We start from the raw sequence: 13,900 nt of genomic DNA, 5'->3' as shown, positions 1-13,900 counted from the left end.
ACCTTTCGCACGTTATAGACGTCATGTCGCTCTCACAATAAAAAAATCTTATAAACTGTTATATTTTGTGTTTATCACTTTATGAATTTTTATTTCGTGTTTTATGTAAAAGAAATATATTTGAATAAATTACAAAATGAAAACTAAATACATTAACACAAACCCAAGAAAGTAACCTTTCGCTCGTTGTGACGTCATGTCGCTCTCGTAGTACAAAAATCTTATAAACTGTTATATTTCGTGTTTATTACTTTATGAAATTATATTTCACGTTATTTATCAAAAATATATATGAAAAAATAAAAAATTAAAACTAAATAGATTAACAAAAATCCACGCAAAGTAACCTCTTGCACGTTATGACGTCATGTCACGCGCAGTACAAAAATCTTATATATTGTAATAATTCGTGTTTAAACGTTATGAACTTGTAATTCACGTTTTATATATAAAATATATATATTTGAATAAATCACAAAATGAAAACTAAATAGATTAACACAAACCCACGAAAAGTAACCTTTCGCACGTTATGACGTCATATCACTCGCGTAGTAAAAAAATCTTATAAACTGTTATATTTCATGTTTATCATTTTATGAATTTTAATTTTATGTTTTCATACAAAAGAAATATATTTGAATAAATTGCAAAATCAAAACTAAATAGATTAACACAAACCCACGAAAAGTAACCTTTCGCACGTTATGACGTCATGTCACTCTCGTAGAACAAAAATCTTATAAACTTTTATATTTCGTGTTTATCATTTTATGAATTTTCATTTCATGTTTATACAAAATAAATATATTTGAATTATTTATAAAATCAAAACTAAATAGATTAACACAAACCCAAGAACGAAACCTTTCGCTCGTTATGACGTCATGTCGCTCTCGAAGTACAAAAATCTTATAAACTGTTATATCTCGTGTTTGTTACTTTATGAAATTATTTTTCACGTTTTTATATAAATAGATATATTTGAATAAACTACAAAATGAAAACGAAAATAGATTAACACAAACACACGCAAAGTAACCTTTCAAGCTTTATGACGCCATGTCGCTCTCCGGTGCACGACACAATGTCGAAAGACAGAACGTCGAAACGACAGAATGTCGACTGCGACAAAATGTCGAAACTTCAGATATCGATGTGATTATGTACATAAAATGACCGAAAAAAGCAAACCTGTGTTCACGCTCAACAACTATACTGAAATCCTAATCAACTTTCTTGACTATACATAAAGTGAATATTCTAATTTCAAAATCAATTCTTAAACTACATTCATTCGAATACAATACAAAGAAAACACGGCAGAAGTCTTCGTTGCTCAAAAGGAGGAAAAAAGTTTCTTGACTGTACATTAAGTAAATATTCTAATTTCAAAATAAATTCTTGAACTACATTTATTGGAATACAATACAAAGAAAACTGGTATAAATGACTGTTGTTTAAGTTGTTTTATCTTCATTGTTATGTTAAAGAAGAAAATCATGCCTGGCGGCCATAATGGGTCGAGTGATTTGAGAAATTCAATCTTTATTGCCGAGTTAGATTTTCTTTAAAACAATACCCATCTTCAAACAACCTCTTTTAGTCATGATTGGTCAAGTGCCACTAATATCAAAGGCACACATGACTGAATAATCAGTGAAATGCATATTCCGACATTATGTCGCATTCGACCATCTGTCGTGTCGACATTTTGACTATTCGACATTCTGTCTTTCGACGTTCTGTCGTAGACCCGTCGCTCTCGCAGTGCAAAAATCTCATTTACTGTGTTTATCACTTTATAAAATAACATTTCAAGTTTTTATATAAAACAAATATACTTGCATAAATCACAAAATGAAAACTAAATACATTAACATAGACCTACACAAAGTAAACTTTCGCGCGTTATGACGTTATGTTGCTCTCACAGTACAAATATCTCATAAACTGTTATATTTTGTGTTTATCACTTTATGAAATTATATTTCATGTTTTTATATAAAAGAAATATATTTGAATATATTACAAAATAAAAACTAAATAGATTAAAACAAACTCACGCAAAGTAAACTTTTGCTCGTAATGACGTCATGTCGCATTCGCAGTACAAAAATCTTATAAACTGTTATATTACCTAATTATTACTTTATGAAATTATCTTTCACGTTTTCTATATAAAATAAATATATTTGCATAAACTACAAAATGAAAACTAAATAGATTAACACAAACCCACGCAAAGTAACTTTTCACGCGTTATGACGTCATGTCGCTTACGCATTACAAAAATCTCATAAACTGTTATGTATGCTTATCACTTTATGAAATGTTATTACACGTTTTTATATAAAAGAAGTATACCTGCATAAATCACAAAATGTAATCTAAATAGATTAACATAAACGCACGCAAAGTAATCTTTCGCGCGTTATGACGTCATGTCGCTCGCGATGTACAAAAATCTCATAAACTGTTATATTTCGTGTTTATCACTTTATGAAATTATATATCACGTTTTTATATAAAATAGATATATTTGAATAAATTACAAAATGAAAACTAAATAGATTAACACAAAGCCACGCAAAGTAACCTTTCGCGCGTTATAACGTCATGTTGCTCTCGCTGTACAAAAATCTCATAAACTGTTATATCTCGTGTTCATCACTTTAAGAAATTATTTTTCACGTTTTTTATATAAAAGAAATATATTTGACTTAAAAAATTAAAACTATAGAGATTAACACAAACCCACCCAAAGTAACCTGTCGCGCGTTATGACGTCATGTCGCATTCGCAGTACAAAAATCTCCTTTATTGCTATATTTCGTGTTTATCACTTTATAAATTATATTTTACTTTCTTATATAACATAAATATATTTGAATAAATTATAAAATGAAAACTAAATAGATTAACACAAACCCACACAAAAGTAATCTTTTGCGCGTCCTGACGTCATGTCACTCTCGCCGTAGGAAAATCTCATTTCGTATTTCTCACTTTATGAAATGACATTTCACGTTTTTTTTTATAATAGAAATATATTTGAATAAATTTGTAATTACGAATATATATGTATATATACTAGCCAAATTACCCGCGCGTTGTTGCTAGTTCATGAATAGTAAGGACTATTCATGAACTAGCAACAACGCGCGGGTAATTACCATACCCCACCTAACTTTAACCCTAAACCCGAACCAAAATATTATTTTTAGAAATGATATATAGTTATCCAAGTACCTGGAGGGATAAGGTATCAGAATATATATAGTAATGGGGGTCTATCTCCAAAACCATAGGAGTTCGTGAACAAATAATAAACAAACAAACAAACAAACAAACAAACAAACAAACAAACAGAGAGACAGACAGAGGCTACTATATATAGCCTATATATATATATGTATATATATATGTATATATATATATGTATATATATATATATATATATATATATATATGTATAATATATATATATAATATATATATAATATATATATATAACATATATATGTATATATATATATATATGTATATATGTATATATATATATATATATATATATATATATGTGTGTGTGTGTGTGTGTGTGTGTGTGTGTGTGTGTGTGTGTGTGTGTGTGTGTGTGTGTGTATTCACTTGGTCTTTGGATCACGTGTTGGACTCGTGATCGACAGCTATTTCCCTCCTGGAAGAGAGCTCAGAGCTCGTAGGTCCGATCTATGGGTAATGCTATGACCTTGCACACATACACACACCCAACTCCCCGCCCACGAGAGTTGGAGTAACACCCCTCAGCGCTGCGATACTGATATTATTTCAGCCCCGGGAGAGGATCGAACCCGGACCTCCGTAGTGGCAGGCCAGAGCTCTAACCACAGCGCCATGAGAGGTGTGTGTGTGTGTGTGTGTGTGTGTGTGTGTGTGTGTGTGTGTGTGTGTGTGTGTGTGTGTGTGTGTGTGTGTGTGTGTTTGTTTGTGTGTGTGTTTGTGTGTGTGTGTGTGTAATACATATTTCCTTTGTAAAATACATATCCCCTTTTGAAATACCTCCGTTTTAAAATAAATCTCCCTATGGAAAATACATAACCCCTTTACAAAATACATACCACGTTGTAAAATACATACACCTTTGTGAAACATATTCCTCTATCTACGTGAATAAGTACCCCATCTTCGTGAAAAATATACCCACATTGTGAAATCCATACCTTCGTCGTAAAATAAATACCCTTTCGTAAAATATGTACCTCCATATGCGTGAAGAACATACCCCCGCTACATTCGTTGTGAAATGTGAACTCTGCGTGACAAATAGACCCCCTGACGATTAGGTTAGGTTAAGCTAGATTAAGATGCATTGACAACTACGTCGATGGGGTCCATATTCCACAGGAAGTCCATATTTCACAAATATAATACTACGAGACAATGAACATATTCTATGAAAAACAGAATACTGAAACATTATATATATATATATATATATACATATATAAATGTATATGTATGTATAATTATGTCTTCCTTGGTGTCTACACAGAGACAGGCCTACCAACTTTACGGTGTAAGATACGGCATAAAAACACACAAATACATACATACACACATGCGTACATAAACATACACACGATTATACTTAATGATATTTTATCAAATACTAGTTGTATACTAATTAAAGGAATTATGAAAACAAACGATAATGAAATGAGTAGCGAGATGGACGACGATTTCAACAAGACATGGAAAATTTCCGAAAGAAAAGTATTATCTATCTATTTACCTATCTTATCTCTTTACTCTGTTTATATGTTTGATAACTAGTCTATTTGTTTAATGTATTCATATTTTCACCTATCTATTCCTTCATTTATTCTCTACTTTTGGCGGGAAAATATTCATGTTGAACATCCGTCATTACGCTGTCAGTGGTACCAACCTCAATTCAGCGCAGTAAATATAAACTTTCACAAGTACCAACAGCAAGTTTATCTATATGCCAAAGGCTTTTCCCCCATATATGGGAGGTAGCCAAATCAAAAGGCAAGTACCCACTCCCACCCGTATATAGAATTAGATAATATTCAAATTACTGACATGACGTAGCTGCATTCCCAATTAATAAGACGAACGATATATATATATATATATATATATATATATATATATATATATATATATATATATATAGAATGAAATACAAAATATACATAAACACGCCGAAAGACGGAAAATTCCATTTATACATAAAACGTACACACAAAATATGAAATCATCTCATACAGGCAAACATATGCACTTATCAAAATGGCCGTTTCATATCATATATCCACTTCTTGGGAGATAGTAACGGCTTGCAACATTATGATATTTTTCCGAGCCTTGGGCGTGACCATAACATTAGCAACTAATTTGATTTCTTTATAAAAAATATTGACAAATTAAACAAATCTGATGTTTACAGATACAAAAAAAAGCTATTTTAGATATAAAACGGCGTGTTTCAAAATCATCTTGTATATCTATTAACCTAGTGGTAATATACAGGATAACTGTTACCCTCATTTAGTCGCTGTGTTTCCAGTGGCCATTTTGAAAAAGACATAAATTATCCTATTGTATATTTTTCATTGTTTTCCCAGCAACTATTCACTGAGACAAAAAAATATATGGCAAAGGCAATGCTTAAGCATTATACAGCAAATTACATATAAATGTTTGTATATTTGTGTTTCAATTTGTCTTCGCCAAATTTAAAAATGACCGTTTGATGTTCCCGGGCCCGCGCCATTGGCGGTTGACATGCAGGCGCGACACTACGTCACAGGTCTACTCTAAAAAGAGAACGGAGTCGTCTCTAATCTAAGAGAATGGGAATCGTGTAAACGCAGACAACACCGACCACTAAACACACTTTTATTAAGGAGGGAGGGGTGGAGGGGGGTTGCGGGAGGGAAATAGACATGCTACAGAATTTACCTTTCATGCTACTGAGCGCAAAATATGAATATCTACATGGATTTATTTATATACGTATACCCTGACATCCGATGAACTACAGCTATGCAAATATATATCAAATGCTTATTTTTGACACAAATTCTTATCTCCAGCAGTTTTCCTGTAATATATTCTTTTTTATATAAATAAGATCGTAATAATCAAAATTTATTCAATATATTTGCATAGCTTTGTCACATAAAATAGGATATCTTGACAAGACGCATACGTATAATATGGCAACAAGGGTACCGGGAGGGAGCGGGTGAGGGGATGGAGGAAAAATGGCTTTGAAATACGGAAGGTGAGAGAAATAGGAAGGGAAGAACATGTTTTCTATCATTTCATATATATATATTTTTTCTTTCCTTTTTTCAGAGAAAATCGCAGTAAAGGAACAAGGAGAGAAGAGAGGGGGAGGGAGGGAGGGGAGGGAGAAGGAGGTGGGGAAAGAATGTTTGTAGGTATTTCCTACCGAGATACCACGTACGTGCAGTGGCGGTCTTGCTTCCAGACGAATTTCCACTTTCCGACGCTGTAAAAATGTGGGAAGATATCCTCACCATCTCTCTCAACCACCTCCACCTCCATAATCCACCTCCTCCTCAACATATACACAATACAACAGAAAATGGCTCCTCCCACTTCCCTCCCTAACCCTCCCGTCTTCATTTTTTTTTCATTTAATTCGCCTCAACATTTTTTTCTCAATTTTCAACACAATTTGATTATACAATTTTTATTTAGGTGTTATCACCATCATCATCATCTTTATTGTCTTCATTATCATTACTAAATCTACGGAGACAGCTATGTTCGTTTCCCTGATTCATGGCCACAGCTGCAATATCAACATAAAAAAGTATATATACAGTATATAATATTGTAGTTTATGTATTTTTTCGTTCTGACCTAGAATTTTTATTCAGATGAATGTGTACACCAGCCATTAATCCTCCCACCATCAAACGGAAAATAAATAAAGACGAAGTCAAACTTAAGGCGTTCAAATTTGAGACGACAAAACATCGACGACGATAACAATATAAAACTTCTCCTCTCGTCACCCGCACCCTACCAAACATATATATATACGATTTTCTTATTTATAAAATGCCTTTGCAAAAGATATAATAACAATGATTAATTCGAAATATTCAAAATAACATCTCAAGTCAAAGAAAAAACCGGCTGGAGTTATCCTGTGGAAAATTACTATGATATTCCATGGATTCGACGATATTTGAATTTAGTCACGTGACTCCTACCTGGCAATTACGGAGGAGGTCATGACAGGCGTACCAAATGTACCCTAAAAGTATGTATATGTGAGTATATATATATATATATATATATATATATATATATATATATATATATATACATATATATATATATGGAAATAAACTCTTCTGCTGGGATTCGAACCCCCGTCAGAGCGGCTTGCTTCTTACAAAGCGAGGACCGTACTCATCACTCCACCGTGACCCTTCAAAACAAAACGAATTAGGGTCACGGTTGAGTGATGTGTACGGTCCTCTCTTTGTAAGAAGCAAGCCGCTCTGGAGGGGTTTCGAATCCCAGCAGAAGAGTTTATTTCCAAATGTCAAAATTTACACAAACATATATATATATAAATATATATATATATATATTTATATATAAATATATATATATATTATATACATATATATATATACATATATCTATATATATATACATATATATATATATATATATATATATATATATACATTCCTTTTAGTTTGGTTTCAAGGTGTGTTATGATAACGGCATTAGAAACAAAAATAATTGTGTTTCGTATGTTCTATGAGAAGAAATATTAATTGGAAATTTATAAAAAAAAATTGTAGCTGGCAACATGTGTAAAAGTCGTTTGTTCGGATGGTAACCTTGACTTAGGCTTTGTTTCTGTTGATGGACTACATGTGCATATCATTACAAACACTTTATGTAAATTATATTTTGAGTTCAGTGTGTCTACGTCTGCCATCATTATTTGTGAAAATTTATTTATTTATTTATTGATTCATTCATATTTTGTGCGCATACGGATGAAGTCGTCGAACAAGAGTTAAGCTAATTTTGTGTGAGATAAAATTATTTTCCTTAACAAAGCCAAAACAAAGAAAATCTAATATCAATTCTATGTTATTTTACTAATATGTTAGATAATGTTAGATAAGTTAGATAGATTTGTTTTTGTGATTTATATAGTATCTAGATAAGCTAGTCCAGGGGTTCCCAAAATGGGGTCGACAAATAGCCAAGGGGTCAGTAGATTGCTAGGGGTCGAAAGGGGTCAGTAAATTGCTATGGGGTCGAAAGGGGTCAGTAACTCTCTGTGGGGTCGAAAGGCAGTCTTTAACCCATTAAACTCCGATGACAAGATGTCTTGTCATTTGGTCAAATAAAACAAAAAATCATAAAACACCAAAATGTTTGATCAAACACCAGAAAAATATGACGTCAGTCCTCCTCGCTGCGAGCGAAGCGAGCGAAGCGTGGAGGACTGACGTCATATTTTTCTGGTGTTTGATCAAACATTTTGGTGTTTTATGATTTTTTGTTTTATTTGACCAAATGACAAGACATCTTGTCATCGGAGTTTAATGAATTAAATCACTTGACTCTAGCCGTTCAAGAATCCATGATCTGTACCCAAATGGTCAAGTCATAGATGATGGACATTGCTTTTTCTCATCTTATTTTCGGTCTGCCGTCAATTAGTTTTACTGAATAAAGTGGGCCCTCTTGGCCTGGTGCTTGATAATTGTAGCCTTGATTAAACCACAGAAGGTGGGGATCTTTCTTAAATAGTTATTATTTGACTACTGACGGACGATTCTTTTTTAATCTGAAGAAACTCTAAACCTTATGAGTTTTAGAAGGATGAGACCTCCAAAGAATCCAAAACTGAAGTTGATGTTTCAATGACGTGTCAGATTTGGATGGCTTTGGGTATGCTTATGTTTGCAATGGTTTAAGGACTTAGGGAATGTAAAGCCTCAACAATCTCTTAGACTTAGCAGACCTTGAATGATGATGATCTTTATAATCACAAATACCAGATCTTGAAACCCAAAAGGCACAAAATAGTCATTTAAACCACAACGAACTGAGTCTCAAGAGAGCCTCGATGTTTTCCACCATCAAGATGATTAAAAAATACACAAACAAATAAAAAATAACCTGTAGGAATGCATAGTAGTGGAGGGAGGGTGTCATACCATCTGTCAAATAATATTTCTATATCTGATACTATTCCATTCATTTCCCTTCCACCAGACGATTTAATTGATGTTTGATGTTCTCCTTGGTAGCAATATATATATATATATATATATATATATATATATATATATATATATATATATATATATACATGTACATATATATATACATGTACATATATATATATATATATATATATATATATATATATATATACATGTTCATATATATATATATATATACATGTTCATATATATATATATACATGTTCATATATATATATATATATATATTGTACATATGTATATATATATATATATATATATATATACACTATATATATATATATATATATATACATATAAAACTTAAGCATTTGCTTATGCTAGACAAGAGCGAAAACTAACTCACCACAGCAAATATCCTAAGTTGATGGGGTTGAAACTATATCCCTCCCCTGACATAGACCAGACTTTTAGTCAACTTTGTTAATTGCGAGCATTCATAGTCAACCCGATTGGCGTTGATATGGAACGGGACCGAAAGTTGACGACAGAGATTGTGAGAGTTGATCAATGAATCGCGGAGCAAAATTAAAATTAAAAGGACTAGTTAAAATTCTAACCAACTAACATAATCTACCATTTACGATATATCTATATTCTGTTTATATACAGTAGAAATACAAATGCCTTCCTATGATTTACTGGAATACTTCACTCCCTTAAAAACACGCTTAACATTCTCACAAACAACATTACTATTACTATTCGAAATGATATCCATTCAATCATGGCGCCTTCTTATTTTTCTTTCTTTCTTTCAGTGCTATTTAAAACCTTCTCTCTTATAATGGCTTCATCATTCTTCTCTTCAGTTACAGTCATTCTCCTAGGACTTCGTGCGGCCGCAATCAAATTATCCTTGTCCTACTCTACAATTTACAACACGGAATAATTTCCACGTCTCCTTCTGACTGCCTTCTCTGTTATCAACAACCGCCCGTCTGCTACCTCTACTCCTACTCTCTCCTGTCTACCCGACTCTCCTCTTGCGGACGTTCCTTCTTTACTTCCAAAAGACCTTTCCTTTCCTTAGAATGAAATGCGTACACCAATCCCAGTTCATATTAACTTGTCTCTTGACCTTCCTCGCCTTGCTCTTTGGTTCTGTTTTCTTTAACCAATACCATTGATATGCTTGCTTATTTCTTCTTTGCAGCCATTCCTTGTATGTGTGCTGCACGCTTTATATTGATATTTCCTACAATTCCTTCCATTCCCAGTCTCAGGCATTATCTATGCACACTTAAATTCTACCTCACTGAAAAAAACGCTCATTATTTTTCCAATACTAATTCTTCCTGTCCCACTATATTCAACACGTCACTCAGTCTAACTTAGTATTCATCTTCTGTCCACTTTTAGTTCAGTTCACTTTAAAGACTTCTCTACCGCCCTCCTATTTCCTATTCTCCACCTCGACTACTCTAAATATTCCTTCAAATGTATGCGTTCGCGCTCGCTCGCAGAACAAGGGATCACAAAATGAGATTCAAAAATCGTTTGTTAACACGCAACGTCTTTGCCCACACAGTTTTTGCCCTTTGGCTTCGAGTATGACTTTGACGAGAAAAATTAGACATCGTCGTGATCACCGCTTCCGGCCCTACTCGGTGGGGATGCGTTTCCTCAGGATCTCTTCCACTGAGCTGGAGGAACGGAGGGTCAAGAAAGCGGTTAAGGAGTTCTTTCAGAAGAAGAAGAAGCTCGAAGAATCCAGAGGACAGGATCAGAAGAGCAGGACCCAGAAGGCGATGAAGGGCGGGGTCAAAAAGTCAAATGACTTTGAAGGATTCCGGCAATGGCTTCGAGAACACGACCCAAGGTTCCACAGCTGTAATGGCTGCATGCCAACAGCCGTTTTCCTGCAGAACTGAAAAGCCAATCAAGTCAGGGTTTCTTTCGAAGACCCCTCAAGACTGGAAGGGCTTCACTGATGCTTGGACAAAATGAGACATGGAGGAGTCTTCATTAATTATCTTGAGGAGGGAGGGCCAGTGGAACCATGACGAGCCTACTTTGTGGTGATGCTTTCAATTTGGCTATTTGTCGTTCTGCCAAGTCTGTGGAAGATCAAGAGTAAAGACTATTCTGATCGTAATAAGAAAAATGCCGCCTACAACAAAATGATTGAAAAGTTAAAAGAGGTAAGAACCATAATTAATACATCGTTTTGATATGATACTTTAGAATAGGTACCTATTTTGCTTTAAATTTTCTACATTTATTACATATAGGGCCCGGATTTTATGCATTTGCTGCATATTTTAATCATTTATTCTAATAAATGTATAATTTCATTAGCTTCATGGGATTCTATGTGAAGATACAATTGAAAAATTTAATAAACAAAATATTTTTTTACAGATCGAACCGGAAGCGGACAGGGATTTAGTGACGAAAAAAAATCAATTCACTACGTAGTTCTTATCGCAAAGAAAAGAAGAAAGTAGCTGATTCTCAGAAGTCTGGCAACGCTGCAGACGATGTCCATGTACCTACTCTGTGGTATTTCGACTTGCTTCAATTTGTGGAGGACCAAGAAATACCTCGACAATCAGTTGCAAATTTTGATGAATCATTTTCACAGGTACGCAAAAAAATATTCATTATATTTTAAACATTTATTTGAGCTACAAAGTTAAGAAATTTTTTGTTGAATAATACAAAATTCGTTAACTGAAATATACAAAAAACTAGAGCAAACAATAATGGGACTGGGCCACAATCCCGAAAACCAAAATCCTGAATTATAGTTTAAAAAAAATACACGCTAATACCTAACTTATTATCTAACAAGACATGTAAATTACTCAGAACTTATACATTTAGTAAGCTGTTATGCCAGGAAACGCTGCCTTCATTGTTGAAGTATCCCAAAAACTCATTTCTGGTCTTTTTACCATCTTTTGAAATGGCTTTGCAATGTCCTCTTTGCATATCAACAAGATCATCATCACCTGTCCGTAAACCTAATGACAGTGTGCCTTGCATGGTATCTTCATAATCTAGGGACTCAGTTGGTGTGTAGTTGGTTGAATATTTTCTAATTAAGAAATTATGAAGAGCACAGCATGCCATAACAGCACTATCTATACTTTCGAGCTTCAGGTTTATGCTGGTATGAAAAATTCTAAATCTAGATGCTAATATGCCAAATGCATTTTCGACCACGCGCCTAGCTCTTGATAGGCGATAATTATAAATACTGCGTTCATCAGTAAGCTCTCTTTGATTAAATGGCTTCAAAAAATTAGGAGTCAAGGCAAAAGCTTCGTCTCCTATGAAAGCATAGTTAACCCATTCAACTCCGATGACAAGATGTCTTGTCATTTGGTCAAATAAAACAAAAAATCATAAAACACCAAAATGTTTGATCAAACACCAGAAAAATATGACGTCAGTCCTCGCTTCGCTGCGAGCGAAGCGAGGATTGACGTCATATTTTTCTGGTGTTTGATCAAACATTTTGGTGTTTTATGATTTTTTGTTTTATTTGACCAAATGACAAGACATCTTGTCATCGGAGTTGAATGGGTTAAGCGTTCTATTTGAGTGACTGACTTCCTCTGCGTCAGGAATACATAAAGATTGATCATTCAATTTTCTATCAAAAGTAGTGTGCTCAATTACACCTCCATCAGAAATTCTTCCATTGACACCAAATTCAGATACAATACACTCATAGTTTGCATTGACGACTGCTAGTAGAACCATGCTGTGAAACAACCCTTTATAATGATATAAGTATGAACCACTTTCGGGTGGGGGTACAATTCTTACATGTTTACCATCCACAGCGCCTAGGCAATGCGGAAAATTCCACCTTTTCTCAAATTCATCTGCTATTTGTTTCCATTCTTCCTTGGATTTCGGAACCTAAAAAAAGAAAAAGAAAAAAAATCTTTCAGGATGAATCTATGAATGTAGATAGCTCAGTTACCTCTCCCCCAGACATTCAAACTTTAGAAGAAGAAGAAGAAGAAGAAGAAAGGTCTTGTACTCCAAGTTCAGACTCATCAGTAGTAACCCAACGCCGACGGATAAATAATAGAAAAAGAGAAACACAAGTAGATAGTGTAATAGCTTCGGTTGGCAAACGGTTATGTGAAACAAGACCTGAAGACCAACATGATGCTTTTGGACGAAATATTGCTAATAAACTTAGATTGTTAGCAAATGATCAGCGCATTTATTTAGAAAAGATAATAAATGATGCTGTATTTGAAGCAGAATTGGGTCATTTATCTAGGGATTGCCATGTGTTTGTGCCCAAAGTTTCCAACCAAACACCTACTGTATAAGCAATGTACCTACCAATCCATTCCAACTATCTACTGCAATTTCAGAACCTATCTACAGTGCTTTATCTGTTTTACCCAATAACATTCAGACCATATCATCCTATTCCCAACCCTCAACTACTGTAGCCTCTAGCCCTGAATGTGTGCCTTCTGCAACATATCTAACTGTATAATCTATCTGTGTATGCTTTATTTTCATTGTACCTACTGGCTACTCTAATAAATTTGTATTGTACCTACTCTAGTAAATTTGTATTTAGTTATAGT

General features: G+C 33.8%; 1 pseudogene; it reads left to right on the top strand.

Moving 5' to 3' along the window:
- Positions 1 to 11,356: 11,356 nt before the first annotated feature.
- Positions 11,357 to 13,633, top strand: LOC143030368 (uncharacterized; annotated as a pseudogene).
- Positions 13,634 to 13,900: the final 267 nt, after the last annotated feature.

Source organism: Oratosquilla oratoria, chromosome 12 (assembly GCF_046742065.1).
Source record: "Oratosquilla oratoria isolate Oo_2021 chromosome 12, ASM4674206v1, whole genome shotgun sequence".
Classification (NCBI taxonomy): Eukaryota; Metazoa; Arthropoda; class Malacostraca; order Stomatopoda; family Squillidae; genus Oratosquilla; species Oratosquilla oratoria.
Note: the sequence above shows the minus strand (reverse complement) of the source record. Positions and strands in the feature narration are given on the sequence as shown.